The 24,139-nt window shown below is 47.5% G+C and overlaps 1 long non-coding RNA gene across 2 annotated transcripts; it reads right to left on the reverse strand.

Annotated features, from left to right (window-relative positions):
- Positions 1–24,127, reverse strand: LOC137531972 (uncharacterized). Of its 2 annotated transcripts, none has more exons than XR_011023824.1 (3): positions 24,078–24,127; positions 20,490–20,599; positions 1–174 (listed from the first exon to the last, which is right to left on the reverse strand). It is a non-coding gene; the product is annotated as an uncharacterized lncRNA (long non-coding RNA). The 2 variants fall into 2 exon arrangements; XR_011023825.1 differs by lacking the exon at positions 1–174 and adding an exon at positions 1,311–1,411.
- Positions 24,128–24,139: the final 12 nt, after the last annotated feature.

Here is a 24,139-nt window from a genome sequence, read left to right on the forward strand (position 1 = left end):
GGAAGATACAATTAGCGTGGATCGAAAAGAGAAGTGCTGTATTGTGCTAGGTACACACCATACAATTTTCTGTTATGCTGGGAATACACGGTGCGTTTCTGAGGTGATTAGATGGTTCGATAGATAGATTCCGACATGTCCGATCTCCCTTTCCATCCTTTCGCCGCTCGATTTCTGATGAAAGTGAATGGAAAAAGAGAAGAAAAAATGAGCAGAAGAAAATAGAATCGACTGCAGAATCGAGCGGCAAGAAGAATCAAGCGACAGAAACAAACCGTGTATTCCCAGCATTAAGCCCAATCTGCACGATACGATTCTTTGTGCGATTCGGTTACGATTCTATTTACGATCCGATTAAATCCGACATGTCCGATTGGGATTCAATTTGATTCAATTCGATTTACCATTGCAAAACAATGGCAAATCAAATTGAATCGAATCCCGATCGGACATGTTGGATTTAATCGGATTGTAAATAGAATCGTTATTGAATCGCACAAAGAATCGTATCGTGCAGATTGGGCTTTAGATTTTCTGTTAAGGTAGCCATACACTGGTCGATTTGCCATCAGATCAACCAACAGATAGATCCCTCTCTGATCGAATCTTATCAGAGAGGGATCGTGTGGCTGCCTTTACTGCAAACAGATTGTGAATCGATTTCAGCCTGAAACCGATCACAATTTGTGGAGCTGCCCCCCCCCATACATTACCTGATCCGGCCGGTGTGAGTCCCCCAGTCTCCGCTGTCTTCTTCTCCACGCTGGTCTCCAGGGCTGCAGCTTCACTGTGCTTCCTGTCCGGGGAAGTTTAAACAGTAGAGGGCGCTCTACTGTTTAAACTTCCTCTCGGGACAGGAAGAAGTGAAGCCTGCCAGACTCGGAGCCCGGCCGGATCAGGTAATGTATTGCCGCTAGCGTTGGTCGTCGGACATTCGAACGCCGCTATCGACGCACTCCCGACCCGCCGGCAATCGAGCGAAATCTTCCGCATGGACGGATCGACGGGAACGATCGATTTCGAACGGAAATCGATCGTTCGGTCAGCGTTTGCACAACGATTTCACAACAGATTCGATCACAGTGATCTAATCTGTTGTATATCGGTGGGAAAATTGTATGGGCCCCTTTAGATTTACCTGCCAGATAGATAATTTCCAACATGTCGGATATTTTCTATCTTACCACCTATCTGCCGAGCAATTAGGCATTGTTCTACTCAGCAGGAGATCACCAGAAGACAATGCAGCAGAGATAATCACCAGTCTCTACCGAAAATAATCTTATGCTGGGAATACAAGTTACGTTTTTTGCGTCGAATTATTCCGATAGATGCCTTCGATGATAAAATTCCGACATGTCCGATTCTCCGCTCGATTCTGTTCTGCTCGATTTCTCATAATGTGTATTCCCTGCATAACAGAAAAACAGAATAATCAGAAAAATGTATGCTGGGAATACATGGCTCAATTCTGAGCCCTTTAGATGTCTCGATAGATTGTGTATGCCCAGCATTACAGAAAAATCGAACAGAAAATTGCCTGGTCTGTACTAGACATTATGCTGGGAATACACGATGAGATTTCTCAGTCGATTTACTGTCCGATCTTATTGCCGATTGATTTTCTTATCTTTTCTTATCAATTTCCATTCACTTCTGTGAGAAATCGATCAGGAAAACGATCGAACATGTCGGAAATGATCTATCGAACCATCTATCTAGCACAAAATCTAATGGTGTATTCCCAGCATTAGGCTTCCATAAAAAAACAGAACAAATTAGAATAGTTGAACAATAATCTTAAAAAGGAAATTGATCGACTTCAGAAAGAATGAAAAACTGTAAGGCCTGCTTTCCACTTGTGCGTTTTGTGTCAGATTTTTCTCTCAGAAAATTCGCATTGATTTGGCAACTATTGGAAGTGAACGGCGCTGTTTCCATTCAATGCGAATTTTCGTACACGTGAAAAAAATCTGAGGTCCTGCATCATTTTTCGGACATCGCGTATGATTCGCTACAATGCTTTGTATAGGCAATGCGAATTTTTGCGTTATTTGCCCGAAAATTCGCATTAGATCCATGGTTCCAGGAAGTTGTCAGCAGTCATGACTAAGCTGTTACTAGGCAGATTATTTTATATTTAACTAATGCGTAAACAATTACATGCATTCACCAAGCAGAAAAATCTTATACGATTATTTTGCAGGCAAAAATATCACGCTACAGTGGAAACGTAGCCTCAAACAAAATAAATATCTGAGCGATAAAGAGGATTGGGCCAGGGACATAACAATAGCCCTGCGACCTCCGCAGCCACTGGGGGGCCCGGGGGCTGTGGGGGACACTCCTCCTCCTTACCCACAGGCAACGTCGGACCATCAACTAATAAGTGATTTCCAGAGGAGGGGTGAGGCACATGAGAAATCTTGTATATGTAAATGTGAAGGGGAGGATAGATCCTGTGCAGATCTATTGGGGAGAGATACAGGGGAGACCCGGGAGAGAGATTGTGGAGAGAGGTTAGGGTTAAAAGTTTAACCACTTTGGTACCAGCAGCCTCTGCCCCCTTAATGACCAGAGGCTGCTGGTACGGTAAAACGGCGTCTCTATGACGGCAGAGCACTGTGAGCCGGGCAGGAGCCACTTTCATTGTCAATCAATGTAAGCCAATGGGATTGGCTTACAGTGATGATAGGGCCAGGAGCCAATGAAAACAGCCCCTGACCGGCTCACACATCTTTGCCGTCATAGAGACGGCAGAGCGAGCAAATTGCGGCGGGGATAGAGAGGCGAGAGTGGCGGTAAACGACGGGTACGCGTGGTCAATGCGACGTAGAGTCTACGTCCAGTCAGGGGTGCAGCACCACCTGCTGGATGTAGATTCGTACTGCGTCGGTCAGGATCCGGTTAAAGTGCATCCTTTGGTTGTTGGTAGCCAATGAAGAGCATGACAGAGAGGAGCAGCAGAAGAGGAGTGAGAAGAAAGATTCACGAGTCAAGCAGCTTTCTGTGCAGATTGGAGGGGTGCCAAGCTGGTAGTTAGTAGTCCACAAAGTAGTATATTACAATCCAGACAAGATATTATAAAAGCATGCACTAACATTTTAGTAGTGTCCTGGATGATAAAAAGCCAGAAGCGAGATGTTTTTGAGCTGGAGATGACAGGATCTGGTTAAAGAGTGAATATGAGGAACATTGTTATGTTATATTTTTTTTCATTAAAGGGATACTGTAGGGGGGGGGTGGGGGAAAATGAGTTGAACTTACCCGGGGCTTCTAATGGTCCCCCGCAGACATCCTGTGCCAGTGCAGCCACTCCCCGATGCTCCGGCCCCGCCTCCGGTTCACTTCTGGAATTTCAGACTTTAAAGTCACAAAACCACTGTGCCTGCGTTGCTGTGTCCTCGATCCCGCTGATGTCACCAGGAGCGCACAGCGCAGGCCCAGTATGGTCTGTGTCTGCGCAATACGCTCCTGGTGACATCAGCGGGAACAAGGACACAGCAACGCAGACACAGTGGTTTTCAGACTTTAAAGTCTGAAATTCTAGAAGTGAACCGGAGGCGGGGCCGGAGCATCGGTAAGTGGCTGCGCGGGCACAGGATGTCTGTGGGGACCATTAGAGGCCCCAGGTAACTTCAACTCATTTTCCCCCGACCCCTCTACAGTATCCCTTTAAGTTATACTCTACAACAATTCATGACTTATTTATCAGATCAATCTATCTCAATCTGCATAATTCCATAGCACATCTTCGTATACTGTAAAAACCTAACAGCGCTTTTCTGCCTACTCAGGAAAAGTGGACAAAATGATGAGAAATCTACGCGTTCTGCGAATGCACAATTCCCTGCTCCACATATGAGAACTGAATCGTATGAATTCCTGTTTTAATTATGAGATTTAAAATGCTGATGTTCAAAGAATGAAAGGTAGCGATGATTCTAGTAAATGTACATCTCTATCCCATAAATGCAATCCATTCCCAGCAACTTAGAATATTAACAAGTACACAACATGCAGGAGGAATTGACTGAAATGTTTGGTAGGAAATCTAAACGCTTCCCGGCAAATAGCATCCGCTCTCAAGTCCACACTGTTCTTTCTTTGATGGCAGTAAATAACCCTGTACTGGAGGAGGGGACCTACTGATTCCTTTACCAGTTTACCACTTTATAGCTAATGGCAAGCCAAAAACAAAACAAAAACAAAACACAGATACTCACCTAATAGACCTCTGTCGCTAAAATCTCAAAATTTAAAATACATGTAAACATATTCAAAGAAGTATGTTTCTTCCAGAGTTTCTTCCAGAGTAAAATGAGCCATCAATTTATTTTCTCCTATGTTCTCCTATGTTGCTGTCATTTACAGTAAGTGGTAGAAATCTGACATTACCGACAGATTTTGGACTACCCTATCTTCTCATGGGTGGTTCTCAGGGTTTTCTTTATTTTTAAAAGCACTTTAAGAGACTCTGTAACAAATTTTTCAGCCTTAGTTCTTCTATCCTATAAGTTCCTATGCCTGTTCTAATGTGCTCTGGCTTACTGCAGCTTTTCCTAATTGCACTGTCTCTGTAATTAATCTTATTTGCTTTCCTCTGTCCTGTCTGTCGGGCTAATGCTTGAATGTGTGGAATGTGCAGGGCTGCTTGTGATTGGTTAGAAGGGATACACACCCTCTGCAGGCCCCCTGCACACTCTGTATGACTCACACACTCTGTTTATGTGAGCCTATCACAAGCTGGTTAGTTTGTTTGTAAACACTGCCTAAAACTGTTAATTACAAGCCAGGATTGCAGCAGAGAGTGGCAGAAACAGCACAGAGGGGCACAGAAGAAAATAAGGAATAGAATGGTATGCTTTTTAGTGTAAGAATATTAGAGTACAGATTCTCTTTAATGAATGACAGTTGCTCTGTCCAACTGCCAAAAAAGTGTGCGGCGAGCAGGGAGGCTGGCCAGCATCTTTGTATAAATCTTTTTCAGAGAATGTCTTTATAAAGAATAAAGGCCATGCTGCGAATCCCCCATGAAGAGATGGACTAACCCAAGACCTGTCGATAATGTCAGATTTCTACTACCTACTGTAAGTGACAGCAACATAGGAGAAAAGTAATTTATGGCCCGTTTTACTCTGGAAGAAATGTACTTCTTATTTGTATGTGTTTTAAATTTTAAGATTTTCACGACAGTTCCTATATTGTTTATAGGGCATTCCTCAAGCCAAATACTTTTTTGTTTTTGTTTTAAATACTCTAATTCCCTATAAACTAAACAAGCCACGCCCATAGGTTTTCAGAGAGGCTTGGCAGTAGCAAGGGCTCATGGGAGCTCAGTCTGGGCAGGAGGAGGGGAAGGTGTTACTAGCCAGAGATTTCAGAAGAGAGGAGGGAGGAGGGGGGATTAGGTTTTTTTCACAGGCTGAGTGCTCAAGATACAGATAAGCCTGCCTCTGTGTAATGTTTACAAACAACATGGCTGCTGTCATTGTATCACAGGAATAAATAATCATATTCTACTAAAGCTGCTTGCAGCTAGATATGCTGTGTAAACTATCTAAACTTTAGATAAGATGTATAGACAAGTTACTTGTTATAGTTAGTTTTTCATCTCAGATCTGCTTTAACCTCCTTGGCGGTAATCCCGAGCTGAGCTCGGGGTATGCCGCCGGAGGTCGCCGCTCAGGCCCTGCTGGGCCGATTTACTTTCTGAAAAAAGCAGCACACGCAGCCGGCACTTTGCCAGCCGCGTGTGCTGCCCGATCGCCGCCGCTCCGCGGCGATCCGCCGCGTGCAGCGGCGAAAGAGGGTCCCCCCAGCCGCCCGAGCCCAGCGCAGCCGGAACAAACAGTTCCGGCCGGCGCTAGGGGCTGGATCGGGCGGCTCTGACGTCAGGACGTCGACTGACGTCCATGACGTCACTCCGCTCGTCGCCATGGCGACGAGGAAAGCGAAACAAGATAGGCCGCTCATTGCGGCCTATCTTGTTACTTTCGATTGCCGGAGGTGATCGAAAGTACGCTTCCGAAGCGCCCTCTAGTGGGCTTTCATGCAGCCAACTTTCAGTTGGCTGCATGAAATATTTTTTTTTTAATTAAAAAAAAACCACATTGCAGCCTCCCTGGCAAAATAAATAAACCGCCAGGGAGGTTAAGGACTGGGAAGGCCAAACATAAGGGCCTTTTCCCACTACACAGCTGAATCGCAAAATCGCAAATCGCTAGTGATTTTTAAATCGCTAGGGTTGCTACTTTGTCATAGAAAGCATGAGAAGTATTTTCCACTATAGTGATTCGATTTGGAAATCGCAATCGCTTTCCGGAGAGATTTTAAGAGTGATAATGCAATGCAAATGAAAAATCGCAATCGCATAACTGAAAATCGCAATCGCTGGCATTTGTGATTTGTGATTGCTAGTGGAAAAGGGCCCTAAAAACAGATACTCACCTAATGAGAGGGAAGGCCAAACCCCCCCCCCCCCCCCCCCCAAAAAAAAAATAGATACTCACCTAGGGAGAGGGATGGACATAAAAAAACAAAAAAACAGATATTCACCTAATGAAAGGCTCTAAGTCCTATAGAGCCTTCCCGCTCCTCCTACGGTCCCCGCGCTCCAGCGCTGGCTCCTTTGTTTGAAACCCCCACCGCTGGAGGCTTCGGAAATCTTCAGGAGCCCAAGTGCACCTGAACGCGGGCGGCTCTGTACTGCGCATGCATGAGTGCACGAGAGAGGGTGCCAGGACGGAGCCGCTCGTCTTTGGGAGCTTCCGATGACCTGGGGTCCTGATGACTTCCGAAGTCTTCTGTGCCGGTAGAGAGCAGCATTCGACCGATTGGTGGGATGCTGCTAACGGAGGAGCCAGTGCTGGAACAAGGGGGCCAAGAGAGCAGCGGGAAGGCCCAGAGCCTTCCCTCTCCATAGGTGAGTATCCGATTTTTTGGCTTCCCATTGACTTTAAGAGGAACTACAGTGGAAAAAAACGTAATGAATAAAATTCCTTTTTTTTTCAATATACATTTTTTAAATTATTTTGCCCACTGTAAAATCTTTCCTCTCCCCGATTTACTTTCTGAAATCACAGACGGCGCCGCCTTCAGTCCTGCCAGGTGCAGCTCTGTGGATTATTTTGTTTCAGAGAATTCTGGAGGCAGCGAAAATAATGCCTGGTTTCCCAGAATGCCGGAGGAGAATTTTCCATAGTTAAACAGCCTAGGCTAAACATCGCTGAGAGGGCGGGGCTACACACCAATATACAGAAATACATAGATATAGGAAGTGATTCTGATGCTGAAATCAGGGAAATGACTGGTTTCTGCATTCTGAATAATTTACGACAATCTACTATACTGTATGTCCCTGCAGTGCCTCATTCATTTGCAGCAAACTATTGTGCCAAGTGTATTATCAAAACCAAAATAAATAAATAAATAAAAATAACTTTTCACATTTCTTGCAATAGCAGAAGTTGTGAGGCCTGGCAGCCATAAATCAAATATAAATACAAAATGTCCAAGATTATTATCACATATCAGACCAGATCTCCCATGTTTTGTTTATAGATGAACCGTAATGAAATATATTATTAGATTATTAGGGATACTCATTTTTACCTTAATTATCCTGGTTTCAGTAGCCAATATGTGTCTTTTATCTGCATATTGGTATGCAACCCCACCCTCCAGTGACATGTAGCCACACCCTCCAGTGACGTGTAGCCCCTCCGTCCAGTGACATGTAGCCACACCCTCCAGTAATGTGTAGCCCCATCATCCAGTGACATGTAGCCCTCCCCTCCAGTGACGTGTAGCCCTCCCCTCCAGTAACATGTAGCCCTCCCCTCCAGTGACGTGTAGCCCTCCCCTCCAGTGACATGTAGCCACACCCTCCAGTGAGGTGTAGCCCCATCATCCAGTGACATATAGCCCCTCCCTCCAGTGACATGTAGCCCTCCCCTCCAGTGACAAGTAGCCACACCCTCCAGTGACATGTAGCCACACCCTCCAGTGATGTGTAGCCCCATCATCCAGTGACATGTAGCCCCTCCCTCCAGTGACATGTAGCCACACCCTCCAGTGATGTGTAGCCCCATCGTCCAGTGACATGTAGCCCCTCCCTCCAGTGACATGTAGCCACACCCTACAGTGATGTGTAGCCCCATCATCCAGTGACATGTAACCCCTCCCTCCAGTGACATGTAGCCACACCCTCCAGTGATGTGTAGCCCCATCGTCCAGTGACATGTAGCCCTCCCCTCCAGTGAGGTGTAGCCACACCCTCCAGTGATGTTTAGCCCCACCATCCAATGACGTGTAGCCACACCCTCCAGTGATGTTTAGCCCCACCATCCAATGACATGTAGCCACACCCTCCAGTGATGTGTAGCCACACCCTTCGGTGATGTTTAGCCACTCCCTCCATTGATGTGTAGCCCCACTGTTCAGTGACTAGTAGCTCCACCCTTCAGTGATGATGTGTAGCCCTTCCCTCCAGTGATGTGTAGCCCCACCCTTTAGTGACGCATAGCTTAGGCTTCGATTTCACACAGCATTCTGCCCAAGAGCATTCTGGGAGGTAATTTGATGTTCCTGCTCAGTTAGCTGAAGAAAGAAAAACATTCCGCAGTGATTCACATTGCTAGTCGATGCTGGTACCTCTAACTAAATCATTTCTAAATTAATATCGTTAAAGAAAAAAAAGCAATTTCAATCAATAGGGAGATAATTAAAATCGGCTGACAGTTTGCTGCTGTCAGTACAGAAATCACTCAGCCTCTGCATGCGCCAGTATTTTAGGCTCCCCCAAGTCCAGAGGCCTCTGCTAACTGAGGAGTGAGAGTAAGAAGGGTCAGGGGTCAGCCATTAGTGTCAGGGAGGTGTCGGAAATAACTGATGAATGGGGCAACAGATGTACAAAGTAAAGGTATGTGTCTGATCACATGTATGAGAAGAACAAACCCATACATTTTTATTTAAAAAGACATTCAGGGTTCTGGAACAGTTTTCGTCATCCACGATTGTCACACGCCGTTACATCTAAGCTCCTGATCAAGCACATTAGCCCAAGATTTCCCAGCAGCCAGCATGTACGATCGATCAATACATTCGGCCAATTTCATCCTAAAATTAGTGGATCCCGCATGCTATTGGTGACACTGCTTTTCATACGATTTGATAATAATTAATTGGATGGTTGATGGGCTGGAAAGTTGACAGTATGTGTGTCCACCTTTCTAATTACAATAATAGTGGATTCAAATTCCTTTGAAACCAGATTCAAAATAGCAGCACTCCTATGATACAGAACATCATAAAACAATAGGTCGCCATCTAGTGGACAAAGGGTAAAACACAATGAGGACAAAAAATCTACAAAATGGCACACACAAAAATTAAGAATCCTTAAAGGGAAGACCCGGGTTGTTAAAAAAAAAAGGAAAATCTACTTACCTGGGGCTTCCTCCAGCCCCTGGCAGCCGTCCTGTGCCCTCGCCGCAGCTCCACTCACAGCCAGTGGCCCGGGGTCCACTTTGTTGCAGATGCCGACCGGCATTTACTACACATGCGTGAGCGCGCCTGGAGCATTCTGCGTAGACACAGAATTATTGCACTTGAGCAGAACAATCCAGCCCACGGCGCAGCACTCGCACAGGAGCAGAAGATGCCGACGTGGCGAGGTTGGCATCTGTAACAGAGGGGACCCAGGACCACCAGCGGTGAGCAGAGCTGCGGCGATGGCACAGGATGGCTGCCAAGAGCTGGAGGAAGCCCCAGGTAAGTAGATTTTCTTTTTTTATTCTGCTCAGACCTTACATTAACCCCTTCCCGACCACCTAACGCCGATAGGCGTCGGGAAAGTGGCAGCCCCAGGACCGCCTAACGCAGATTGGCGTCAAGTCCTGGAGCTGTAGTTTAGCAGGGAACGCATGCGCGTTTGTTCCCTGCTGATTCACGGAGCTCCGCCATTAGTAAATGAAAAGGAAAGAAATCCCCTTTGGTTACATTCATACAGCACTGCTATCTAGTGCAGCGCTGTACAAGGGGCACTCGGCTGTCCCTTAGAGTGGCAGGGGAGAAAAGCCCTCTCTTAAGCTGATGCCTATGAGAGGAATTGAAGAGGACGGATCGCCATCCAGTGCTAGTTTAGGAAGTTAGAAAGTTCTCCGGTCCGGGGTCAACTGGGCATGCACGGCCCGGCGCCGTCTCGTTCACGTTGCCTGGAGCGTTCTGTGCCTGTGCAGTAGTACTGCGCAAGCACAGCCCACTCCTGGGGGCGGGATCAGGACAGAGGAGCCTGCCTGGCTAGACTGCACCAACCCCCAAATGTTTATGTGCCCCCCTCCTGCATTTATACATAACCATCACGTCATCCCCTGAGTGTCTGTGTTGTATTTCCTCATTGATGCCCCCTGTGGTTGCCGGCGTTATAGCATGTGGGGCACATACCTACCAACTTTTTGAGATGAGAAAGAGGGACACTTTAAGACACGCCCCTGCCCCACCTCTAATCATACCCAGCCACACCCCTAGTCACGCACATCACTAAAAATTCATAAGCTACAGTCTACAGATATTTTATTGTTCAAACCACACTGTTCCTTTCTATCATCACTAGATTTTCTTCATGTTAACAAATACAGTGGTTTGCAAAAGTATTCGGCCCCCTTGAAGTTTTCCACATTTTGTCATATTACTGCCACAAACATGAATCAATTTTATTGGAATTCCACGTGAAAGACCAATACAAAGTGGTGTACACTTGAGAAGTGGAACAAAAATCATACATGATTCCAAACATTTTTTTACAAATAAATAACTGCAAAGTGGGGTGTGCGTAATTATTCAGCCCCCTTTGGTCTGAGTGTAGTCAGTTGCCCATAGACATTGCCTGATGAGTGCTAATGACTAAATAGAGTGCACCTGTGTGTAATCTAAGGTCAGTACAAATACAGCTGCTCTGTGACGGCCTCAGAGATTGTCTAAGAGAATATTGGGAGCAACAACACCATGAAGTCCAAAGAACACACCAGACAGGTCAGGGATACAGTTATTGAGAAATTTAAAGCAGGCTAAGGCTACAAAAAGATTTCCAAAGCCTTGAACATCCCACAGAGCACTGTTCAAGTGATCATTCAGAAATGAAAGGAGTATGGCACAACTGTAAACCTACCAAGACAAGGCCGTCCACCTAATCTCACAGGCCAAACAAGGAGAGCGCTGATCAGAAATGCAGTCAAGAGGCCCATGGTGACTCTGGACGAGCTGCAGAGATCTACAGCTCAGGTGGGGCAATCTGTCCATAGGACAACTGTTAGTCGTGCACTGTGCAAAGTTGGCCTTTATGGAAGAGTGGCAAGAAAAAAGCCATTGTTAAAAGAAAAGCATAAAAAGTCCCGTTTGCAGTTTGCCACGAGCCATGGGGAACACAGCAAACACGTGGAAGAAGGTGCTCTGGTCAGATGAGACCAAAATGGAACTTTTTGGCCAAAATACAAAACGCTATGTGTGGCGGAAAACTAACACTGCACATCACTCTGAACACACCATCCCCACTGTCATATATGGTGGTGGCAGCATCATGCTTGGGGGTTGCATCTCTTAAGCAGGGACAGGAAAGCTGGTCAGAGTTGATGGGAAGATAGATGGAGCCAATTACAGGGCAATCTTGGAAGAAAAACCTCTTGGAGTCTGCAAAAGACTTGAGACTGGGGCGGAGGTTCACTTTCCAGCAGGACAACGACCCTAAACATAAAGCCAGGGCAACAATGGAATGGTTTAAAACAAAACTTATCCATTAGAATGGCCCAGTCAAAGTCCAGATCTAAATCCAATCGAGAATCTGTGGCAAGATTTAAAAAACTGCTGTTCACAAACGCTGTCCATCTAATCTGACTGAGCTGGAGCTGTTTTGCAAAGAAGAATGGGCAAGGATTTCAGTCTGTAGATGTGCAAAGCTGGTAGAGACATACCCTAAAAGACTGGCAGCTGTAATTGCAGCAAAAGGTGGTTCTACAAAGTATTGACTCAGGGGGCCGAATAATTACGCACACCCCACTTTGCAGTTATTGATTTGTAAAAAATGTTTGGAATGATGTATGATTTTTGTTCCACTTCTCACATGTACAGCACTTTGTATTGGTCTTTCACGTGGAATTCCAATAAAATTGATTCATGTTTGTGGCAGTAATATGACAAAATGTGGAAAACTTCAAGGGGTCCGAATACTTTTGCAAACCACTGTATATCAATTTAAAGGCGTCATCAATTAAATTATACTACCCTTAGTACTACTTACCCAGGGCTCCCTTCAGGCCCTGACAGCTGCTGCGCAGTACGTTCCGGACCAGGTGGAGGTGATTGACAGCGGTGCTCGCACAGGCGCAGTAGAGGATGACCTGGAGGTCGTCCTGCGCACCATTGGGGAACAGAGACCAGTGGAGATGCAGCAAGGGACATAACGGCTGCCTGGGGTTGGAGGAAGCCCCGGGTAAGTAGTACTGGGTGTAGCATAATTTAATTGATGACTCCTTTAACCACTTAAAGAGACACTGAAGTGTCAAAAAAGCATCTTTCTATTGAATAAAAGTGTTTAACATAATAACTAAACCGCCGGATTCCCAACGCTGTAAACTATCTAAATCCCCCCTTCCCCCCCCCCCCCCCCCCCCCCCCTCTCCCCCACAAAATCCACGACTTTCTTGGTCATGGATTTTGCTGGATTTTGCTGCCCTGTGCGCTTCCGTGTGAGGCAGGGCTATGAGCTGCAGCCCTGCCTCACACGCGTCTGTCAGCAGCGGATCTCCGCCTCTCCCCCGCCCCTCTCAGTGAAGGAAGACTGAGAGGGGAGGAGGAGAGGCGGAGATCCGCCGCTGACAGTCGCATGTGAGGCAGAGCTGCGGCTCATAGCTCTGCCTCACACGGAACGGATTAGAGCGGCGGGGATGCGGTGGTTTAGGTAGGGTTATTATGTTAAACACTTTTATTAAATAAAAAGAAGATCGTTTTTTTTGAGACTTCAGAGTTTCTTTAACCACTTGAGGACTGCAGGGCTAAACCCCCCTAGTGACCAGGCCATTTTTAGCAAAATTGGCCACTGCAGCTTTAAGGCCTCGCTGCAGGGCTGCACAACTCAGCACACAAGTGATCCCCCCCCCCCCCTTTTCTCCCCACCAACAGAGCTCTCTGTTGGTGGGGTCTGATCGCTCCCCCCATGTTTATTTTTTTTAAAATAAATATTATTGTTTGTCTTTTTAGTTTAAAAACCCCTGTTTCTTTAAGACCCTTCCCTCCCTCCCTCCCTCCCCACAGCCAGCCAATTATGGCGATCGGCTGTCATAGGCTTCTGCCTATGAGAGCCGATCGCTCTCTTGTCCCCCATGGGGACAGCCGTGTCACACGGCTGTCCCCAGTGCAGCGCTGCTGCTCATCGCAGCGCTGCGCCGTGTAAATAGACGGCGATTACGCCGTCTAACAGTCTCCCGAGCGGCAATAGCCGCTCGGAGACTGAAGGCGGGGCGGAGCTCCGCCCTCCGAGCATGAGATGCGCACGCACCATGCGCGCGATCTCATGCTAAACAGAGCCCCAGGACTTTACGCCAATTGGCGTTAGGCGGTCCTGGGGCTGCCGCCGCGGCCACGCCTACTGGTGTGACGCGGGCGGCAGGAGGTTAAGAACCAGCGGTCTCTGCCAGACCGCTGGTACCAGAAACAGCGGAACATTGACGAGTAACGACAAATCGCCGCAAATACCCACCGCAATCGGCGTCACCTCCACACGTCGGGAACCAGGGGTGCAGCTAAGGTTTTTGTGGCCCCATGCGGACTGTAGCAAGAGGCCCTATCCTGCGGCGCGCAAAGCGCGCCGTGGCAAAAAATGGGTGTGGTTATCCTGCATAAGTGGGCGTGGACATGACATGTGGGTGGAGCAGGAGGGCGGATTGGGGCGGGGCTGTTTGCGGGGGAAAAATGGATGTGGGGGTGATTGAGGCGCGCGTAGCGCGCCGAAAGATGGGCGTGGCCATGACATTGTATGGGCGAAGCTTAACCGTAGCACAGCAAATATAGCCAAATATGACCATTAAATAATAAATGCAGCAACAGTTACCCCAGACACCAGAAAATAAAAACGCAATTTGGGCCACATTTCAGCAGAAATCAAACGCAATTAGGGCACATTTTCAGCAGAAATCAAACGCAATTAGGGCACATTTTCAGCCGAAATCAAACGCAATTAGGGCACATTTTCAGCAGAAATCAAACGCAATTAGGGCACAGTTCAGCAGAAATCAATCGCAATTAGGGCACAGTTCAGCAGAAATCAAACGCAATTAGTGCCACATTTTCAGCAGAAATCAAACGCAATTAGGGCACAGTTCAGCAGAAATCAATCGCAATTAGGGCACAGTTCAGCAGAAATCAAACGCAATTAGTGCCACATTTTCAGCAGAAATCAAACGTAATTAGGGCACAGTTCAGCAGAAATCAAACGCAATTAGGGCCACATTTTCAGCAGATATCAAACGCAATTAGGGCACAGTTCAGCAGAAATCAAACGCAATTAGGGCACAGTTCAGCAGAAATCAATCGCAATTAGGGCCACATTTTCAGCAGATATCAAACGTAATTAGGGCACAGTTCAGCAGAAATCAATCGCAATTAGGGCCACATTTTCAGCAGATATCAAACGCAATTAGGGCACAGTTCAGCAGAAATCAATCGCAATTAGGGCCACATTTTCAGCAGATATCAAACGCAATTAGGGCACAGTTCAGCAGAAATCAATCGCAATTAGGGCCACATTTTCAGCAGATATCAAACGCAATTAGGGCACAGTTCAGCAGAAATCAAACGCAATTAGGGCACATTTTCAGCCGAAATCAAACGCAATTAGGGCACATTTTCAGCAGAAATCAAACGCAATTAGGGCACAGTTCAGCAGAAATCAATCGCAATTAGGGCACAGTTCAGCAGAAATCAAACGCAATTAGGGCCACATTTTCAGCAGAAATCAAACGTAATTAGGGCACAGTTCAGCAGAAATCAAACGCAATTAGGGCCACATTTTCAGCAGATATCAAACGCAATTAGGGCACAGTTCAGTAGAAATCAATCGCAATTAGGGCACAGTTCAGCAGAAATCAAACGCAATTAGGGCCACATTTTCAGCAGATATCAAACGCAATTAGGGCACAGTTCAGCAGAAATCAATCGCAATTAGGGCCACATTTTCAGCAGATATCAAACGCAATTAGGGCACAGTTCAGCAGAAATCAAACGCAATTAGGGCCACATTTTCAGCAGATATCAAACGCAATTAGGGCACAGTTCAGCAGAAATCAATCGCAATTAGGGCCACATTTTCAGCAGATATCAAACGCAATTAGGGCACAGTTCAGCAGAAATCAATCGCAATTAGGGCCACATTTTCAGCAGATATCAAACGCAATTAGGGCACAGTTCAGCAGAAATCAATCGCAATTAGGGCCACATTTTCAGCAGATATCAAACGTAATTAGGGCACAGTTCAGCAGAAATCAATCGCAATTAGGGCCACATTTTCAGCAGATATCAAACGCAATTAGGGCACAGTTCAGCAGAAATCAATCGCAATTAGGGCCACATTTTCAGCAGATATCAAACGCAATTAGGGCACAGTTCAGCAGAAATCAATCGCCATTAGGGACACATTTTCAGCAGATATCCAACGCAATTAGGGCACAGTTCAGCAGAAATCAATCGCAATTAGGGCCACATTTTCAGCAGATATCAAACGCAATTAGGGCACAGTTCAGCAGAAATCAAACGCAATTAGGGCACAGTTCAGCAGAAATCAAACGCAATTAGGGCACATTTTCAGCCGAAATCAAACGCAATTAGGGCACATTTTCAGCCGAAATCAAACGCAATTAGGGCCACATTTTCAGCAGAAATCAAACGTAATTAGGGCACAGTTCAGCAGAAATCAAACGCAATTAGGGCCACATTTTCTGGAGATATCAAACGCAATTAGGGCACAGTTCAGCAGAAATCAATCGCAATTAGGGCACAGTTCAGCAGAAATCAAACGCAATTAGGGCCACATTTTCAGCAGATATCAAACGCAATTAGGGCACAGTTCAGCAGAAATCAATCGCAATTAGGGCCACATTTTCAGCAGATATCAAACGCAATTAGGGCACAGTTCCGCAGAAATCAATCGCAATTAGGGCCACATTTTCAGCAGATATCAAACGCAATTAGGGCACAGTTCAGCAGAAATCAATCGCAATTAGGGCCACATTTTCAGCAGATATCAAACGCAATTAGGGCACAGTTCAGCAGAAATCAATCGCAATTAGGGCCACATTTTCAGCAGATATCAAACGCAATTAGGGCACAGTTCAGCAGAAATCAATCGCAATTAGGGCCACATTTTCAGCAGATATCAAACGCAATTAGGGCACAGTTCAGCAGAAATCAATCGCAATTAGGGCCACATTTTCAGCAGATATCAAACGCAATTAGGGCACAGTTCAGCAGAAATCAATCGCAATTAGGGCCACATTTTCAGCAGATATCAAACGCAATTAGGGCACAGTTCAGCAGAAATCAATCGCAATTAGGGCCACATTTTCAGCAGATATCAAACGTAATTAGGGCACAGTTCAGCAGAAATCAATCGCAATTAGGGCCACATTTTCAGCAGATATCAAACGCAATTAGGGCACAGTTCAGCAGAAATCAATCGCAATTAGGGCCACATTTTCAGCAGATATCAAACGCAATTAGGGCACAGTTCAGCAGAAATCAATCGCCATTAGGGACACATTTTCAGCAGATATCCAACGCAATTAGGGCACAGTTCAGCAGAAATCAATCGCAATTAGGGCCACATTTTCAGCAGATATCAAACGCAATTAGGGCACAGTTCAGCAGAAATCAAACGCAATTAGGGCACAGTTCAGCAGAAATCAAACGCAATTAGGGCACATTTTCAGCCGAAATCAAACGCAATTAGGGCACATTTTCAGCCGAAATCAAACGCAATTAGGGCCACATTTTCAGCAGAAATCAAACGTAATTAGGGCACAGTTCAGCAGAAATCAAACGCAATTAGGGCCACATTTTCTGGAGATATCAAACGCAATTAGGGCACAGTTCAGCAGAAATCAATCGCAATTAGGGCACAGTTCAGCAGAAATCAAACGCAATTAGGGCCACATTTTCAGCAGATATCAAACGCAATTAGGGCACAGTTCAGCAGAAATCAATCGCAATTAGGGCCACATTTTCAGCAGATATCAAACGCAATTAGGGCACAGTTCCGCAGAAATCAATCGCAATTAGGGCCACATTTTCAGCAGATATCAAACGCAATTAGGGCACAGTTCAGCAGAAATCAATCGCAATTAGGGCCACATTTTCAGCAGATATCAAACGCAATTAGGGCACAGTTCAGCAGAAATCAATCGCAATTAGGGCCACATTTTCAGCAGATATCAAACGCAATTAGGGCACAGTTCAGCAGAAATCAATCGCAATTAGGGCCACATTTTCAGCAGATATCAAACGCAATTAGGGCACAGTTCAGCAGAAATCAATCGCAATTAGGGCCACATTTTCAGCAGATATCAAACGCAATTAGGGCACAGTTCAGCAGAAATCAATCGCAATTAGGGCCACATTTTCAGCAGATATCAAACGCAATTAGGGCACAGTTCAGCAGAAATCAATCGCAATTAGGGCACAGTTCAGCAGAAATCAATCGCAATTAGGGCCACATTTTCAGCAGATATGAAACGCAATTAGGGCACAGTTCAGCAGAAATCAATCGCAATTAGGGCTGCAAAAAGAAAAGAATTTACTCATCTGGCAGGCTGGCACTGGCAGAAGTCTTCTCTCCCCGTCTCCTCTCCCGGCCGGCTCCTCAGGCGCGCAGTTCCCACGGAGCTCCCTCCCTGGCTCCCTCCTCCAATCTCCCATGCTGATTCATGCAGGGCTACGGGAAGATGGCCACCTGAAGCCCTGTCCAGAGCAGGGCTTCGGCGGCGGCCATCTTCCCGTAGCCCTGCTCTGCCAGTGCCAGCCCCGCGGGGCTGCGGGGAAAAAGTGACGTCACGCCGACGTCACGGAGCCGCCGAGGCCCCTAAGATCTTGAGGCCCCAAGCGACCGCTTGGTTCGCTTTATGCCTCGCGGCGCCCCTGTCGGGAACCTGGGCCACCCACTCTGCCATCTCTATTACGGCAGAGTCATGTGAGCCGCTCAGGAGCCGCCTATCAATGTAAGCCTGACCTGCTCACAGGGCTATGCCGTTTTAGAGACGGCAGAGCCAGTGAGCTGCAGCGGGAAACAGCGCGAGATCATCAGGAGCGACGAAAGCGGCGAGAATGCGCGGCGCGGGTGATTGAAATCTATGCCCTGCCAGCCAGGTAGCCACCAAAACAGGGAGTAGATTTCAATCATTGTGGTTCTAAAGTAGTTAAATCAGGGGTCCCCAAACGTTTTGGATCGAGGGCCGGGTTAACATACTTCAGACTGCTGGGGGCCCGGAGTATACATAAAATGATGTAGAAGTCTTTGCGGGCCAGACAATGAAGCATACCCAGGTGACAACCTGCAGTCCAATTGGACAGCCGTGTCACCTGATGTGGAATTTGATTGGAAACCAGCTAATTACTGCTTTCTGTCTTCCATGTGGATGGGTGGTGCCAGAACTGCTATTCCATAGGCAGACCACCAATATTTAAAGATGTAGCTGACCGCATCTATAAGTAATACATTTTATGTGTGTGGGGGGGGGGGGGCAGTAAAAAAGCCTCAGGGGGCCACATTCGGCCCACGGGCCTTAGTTTGAGGACCACTGCGTTAAAGGATACGAATAAAGTTTAGAGCCAGTTTGCAGTCAGTAGAAAAATACATATATTTCCATAGATCTGTACGAATCCTGAAAGAGCGACAAATGAGGGAGAAAGTTGGATTTGATTTCCAAAGAGGGACTGTCCCTCCAAAAAAAGGGACAGTTGGTGAGTTATGCATGTGACATCACACGATCCCCGCGTGCTAAATGCTGGTAGTCATGTAGGACCTGAATGTGGAAATACAGCACGGACACTCAGGGGACATCGTGACAGGTGAAGTATAGATGCACAGTCACCGGGGAACACATAAAATATTTGGAAGGGACAGGGGGGGGGGGGTTTGAGTTGCGTTCGTATTTCACGATTATTGCACCCTGGTCCAGCGCACACCCAATTAACTACAACAGCCTGAGATTTCCCATCGAATATCCAATGTTTCAGCACCAAAGGGGATGATGATGTGCAGGGACGACCCCTTGAGTCACAGGGAATCTTCAATAAATCCCAAAGGTCCGCAACATCTAAAATAAAATTCTTCATTAAAGCGCTTTACAATAAGGGCATCACCATAAAAACAATGGGCCAGATTTATCAAGAGTGTCTGAGACAAAATATTGGTAGGTTTTTAGAAATTGATGCAGAACTGTCTCAGGCATCTTACGAAATTGCTAGATAGTGCAGATTCCTTCTTAAACTGTTGTATAATAGGAGGAGCTAGTAAGGTCTCTCAGACAGTGCAGTGTGTGAGGGGAATTGCTGTTGCTGAGGTAACCAATACATCTGCTGTATTGATAACAGCAGGCTCTGAGGAGGAATTCAGCAGGGGGGAGGAGCCCTTCACATATCATGTCTAGCCTGCACTCTGCAATCATGTCTATCCTGCAGTTCTACACCTGTAGAACTGCTATCAAGCACTTCTTAAAGCCAATGGGTACCACTTTAAAAATAAAAAAGTCAGATACTCCCCTAAGGAGAGGGAAGGCTCGGTCCTAATGAGCCTTCCCTCTCCTCTCCCGGTGCCCTCGGTGCTGCGCTGGCTCCCCCGTTCGCGTCCGCCGCCGCAGGGACTTCGGAGGTCTTCGGGAGCACTCGGGCTTCCGAAGACAGGCCGCTCCATACTACGCACGCGCGAGTGCGTCACAGAGGGCGCTCGCGCATGCGTAGTTTGGAGCGGCCCGTCTTCGGGAGCCCGAGTGCTCCCGAAACCTCCCTTCGGTGGCGGAAGTGGCAGTATTTGACCGAACTGGTTGAATACTGCCACGGGGGATCCTGAGCGGGACCGGGAACCGGGAGAGGAGAGGGAAGGCTCATTAGGACCGAGCCTTCCCTCTCCTTAGGTGAGTATCTGACTTTTTTATTTTTAAAGTGGTACCCATTAGCTTTAATCTGTGCCAGTTTAGGGATGGATTTGCACTTTGCTTAGCTGTAGTGCAGCTCTAGAAATTCATGCTAAATTGCCACTATTACCTAGGATTTAAGAAGGTTCTTATTATCATGCAGAATTGTTCTCCCTGCTGGTTGAAACAGATTAAGAAGAAAAAACTCGGTAATGCGTTGATAAATGTCCCCCATTGTTCAGTCTGCTTGATGACGCACAGGCGTGTTTTTTCTCAAATCATCGCAGAGTATAATGAACATATCACACATCTCACCTTGTAAAGCTACTAGGTGGACGAGATGGAAGACTGCATCTTGCATGATGCGATTAGCATACTGAATATTCACATGTCATCATCCACCAATTAGGAGCAGATTGGAAAACCTGAAATCACAATAAAGTATAAACAACAAAATGCATTTAGGTCACAAAGATCAGTGTGCATACATAGAGATAGTACGTGTATACAGAACTCCAGTACACAGCGCTTCAATCCAATTTAATGGAGAAATCGCTGTATTGATGTCATAGTATCCGCCTACGTCAACCTCTAGTGTGTGGACAGTCAGTAAAACCAAACCGCCACACCCACAAATCAAGGGGATTCGGAGGGGACCTTCAGAGTCTCTTCTGCATCTCTTCAGCGCAGTGATCGGCTTAGACTGTGCATGTGCACGAGTCTCTGCCTCAATAGGTGCCCCCAGCAGTGCCTGCTCAGACAGAACTCTGAAGGTCCCCTCCGCAGGCTTCCAGTGTGTAATGCGGTGACGTCACCTGTCAATATGACAGGCGCTCCCGCTGAGTGTATGAGCGGCTGTGTCAGCACTCGTGTAATGCGGACGATCAAGGCAGGGGTCAGAGCAGTTTACATACTTTGAAACTGCCATTTGTACACCCCTATTCAGGTTAGTTTGTCCCACGTCGCCAATACAGTAGGGGGGGGGGGGGGGACTGAATGAATAATGTAAGTTTTTATTACTCATACTGCACATTATATAAAAATAACTGCTGGTTACCTCTAATCTTATTACACCAGCACTTAAGGTAGCTATTTAAAAAAATAACGATTCGTGACACTGGTCCTTTAAGACTAAAAAAAATAAATAAAAAAAAGAGTTTTACTCACCTGGGGCTTCTACCAGCCCTCTGCAGCTGTCCCGTGCCCTCGCAGTCTCGCTCGGATCCTCCTGTCCCCACCTGCAGCTACTTCCGTTTCCAGCGACAGACCTGGGAACGCGATTGATTCTTCACATTCCTGGCCGCAATAGCAGTATAGAGGGCGCTATTGCGGCCAGGAACGCGAAGACTCACTCGCCTTCCCAGGCCTGTCGCCAAAAACGGAAGTAGCTGCCAGTGGGGACAGGAGGATCTGAGCTAAACTGCGTGGGCACTGGACAGCTGCAGGGGGGCTGGTAGAAGCCCCAGGTGAGTAAAACTCATTTTTTTTAAGCCTTGGTGGGGTTCTAAGAATGATATCCGCACACAGAGGCTGGGTCTGCCTATACAGCCCAGCCTCTGTTGCTATGTAGTGTCCCCCCAGATCCCCCCTGCTCTCTGCTATGCGCCCATAAATCACAGCCGCGCTGTCAACACGCAGCGGGCTGTGCTTACCTATGTAGTGTCAGTCTCGACGCTCTCCCCGCCTCCTGCATAGCTCCAGTCCCTGCTCGCGTCCCTTCCCTCCCCGCTGATTGGAGGGAAGGGACACGGGCGGGGACCGGAGCTTTGCAGGAGGCGGGGGGAGCGGCGAGAGTGACACTACATAGGTAAACACAGCCCGCTGCGACACGCTGCGTGTCGACAGCGCAGCTGTGATTTATGGGGGCATAGCAGAGCGCAGGGGGGGCCTCGGGAGACACTACATAGCAACAGAGGCTGGGCTGTATAGGCAGACCCAGCCTCTGTGTGCGGATATCATTCTTAGAAGCCCCTGCTAAAACGCCGCTATCCCACGGCTGAACGGGGGTCCCATACCCCCAAATTCCCCCCCTGCAAAATATACGACCAAATTGGTCGTAGATTTTGCTGCTCCTAGAGGCAGGGCTAACGGCTGCAGCCCTGCCTCACAGCGCGTCTATCAGCGGCGCATCGCCGCCTCTCCCCCGCCCCTCTCAGCGAAGGAAGACTGAGAGGGGTGGGGGAGAGGCGGAGACACGCGCTGACAGACGCGCGTGAGGCAGGGAAGCAGTGGTTAGCCCTGCCTCTATGCGGAAGAGATCCCCGGCGAGGACGGAGGGGATTTGGGGGGTAAGGGACCCCCGTTGTGCGGCGCGATAGCGGCGGTTTAGCAGGGGCACACATGCCCCTGCTGAATATAAGAGAAGGAGCGAGTTTTATACTCGCTTCAGTCCTAACTAAACAGCCGCATCCCTGCGGCTGTAAACTATCTAAATACCCCCAAACTCCCCGGGGAACACTACGGGGGTCGCTTCCGTGTGAGGCAGGGCTGTGAGCTGCAGCCCTGCTTCACACGCGTCTGTCAGCGGCGGATCTCCGCCTCTCCCCGCCCCTCTCAGCGAAGGAAGACGCGTGTGAGGCAGGGCTGCAGCTCATAGCCCTGCCTCACATGGAAGACTAGAGGGCAGCAAGATCCAAGACCAAGAAAGTCATGGATTTTACAGGGGAGAGGGAGGGAGCGTTAGGGGGGATTTAGATTATAGCCACGGGGATTCGGCGGTTTAGTTAAAGAGTAACTGTCAGGCAAAAACAAGTAATTTTGATCTATGTTCCCCTGTGTTAAACAGTGTGGAAGGAAGCCAAATATCAATACTGAAGTTAAAAAACTCTCTTACTTTATTGTGGGCTGAATAGCAGCATTCCTTATCTCCAGGCTGATTAGGAGGACGCATCAGACTGAAAAAGCTGCAGTCAGCCTGCAAAGCAGTATGGGAAGGTCTTACTTCCTCTCTACTGCCCTCCCTGCACCACCCCTTCATCTCCCTATCCAGCCCTGCTGCAGCCTCATTGGCTGGTCCCTCTCTCCTTCCCTCCCCATCCAGACACCCTGAGTGACAGCTGCAGGCTGCCGGCGGCAACCCCCCCAAATCCTACCCAGCGTGTGCCACCCACGATCGGCGGCACCCCCCCCCCCCACGATCGGCGGCTCATCCACCCCCCCCCCCCGAGTGAGGCCCGCGATCGGCGGCACAACCCCAAACCCCCCGCGAGTGACATCAGCGATCGGCGGCACCCGCGTGACTGACATCTGCCCCCCTCAAATAAAAAACCTTTTTTTAGAGACTTCAGAGTCTCTGACCCTTTAAGCCATGCCCCTGATCACGCCCTCACCACACTCCTAGTCACGCATACTATAAAGATTTCATAAGAAAAATATGTTTTATAATTCAAACCACATACCTCCCAACTTTTTAAGATGAGAAAAAGGGACATTTAAGCCACGTCCCTCACACCCCCATCACACCCCTAATCACGCATACCATAAAGATTTCATAAGAAATAATGTTATTTTATAATTCAGACCACACTGGTCCTTTCTATCCTGGTTCCTTTTCCTTCATAGTAACATTTTAAAATTAGTAATATATCAATTTTAAGGATGGGAATACAGTTTAGAGTCAATCAAACACATCTTTTAGTAGAGAAATATATATATTTACATAGAAAGAGGGACAAAGTCCTGAAAGAGGGACAAATGTGGAGGACTGAGGTACATAGGAATAGGGCTCCAAAAGAGGGACAGATGGGAGCTTTGCTGCTCTCCCTCCACTTCCTGCCTCTCTCTCTCTCTCTCTCTCTCTCTCCCCTTCTTATTCCCTTCCCTCTTGTTTCCCTCCCCCTTCTCTCCACCCTTCCTCTCTCCTCCCTCCCCTATGGCCCCTTAGTCGCTCCTCCCACCTCTCACCTCCTCCCTCTCTTTTGCGGTTGGCAACTAAAAACACTCTTGCAATGACGTCACTCCCGCAG

The sequence above is a fragment of the Hyperolius riggenbachi genome, chromosome 9, assembly GCF_040937935.1.
Source record: "Hyperolius riggenbachi isolate aHypRig1 chromosome 9, aHypRig1.pri, whole genome shotgun sequence".
In the NCBI taxonomy this organism is placed as follows: domain Eukaryota; kingdom Metazoa; phylum Chordata; class Amphibia; order Anura; family Hyperoliidae; genus Hyperolius; species Hyperolius riggenbachi.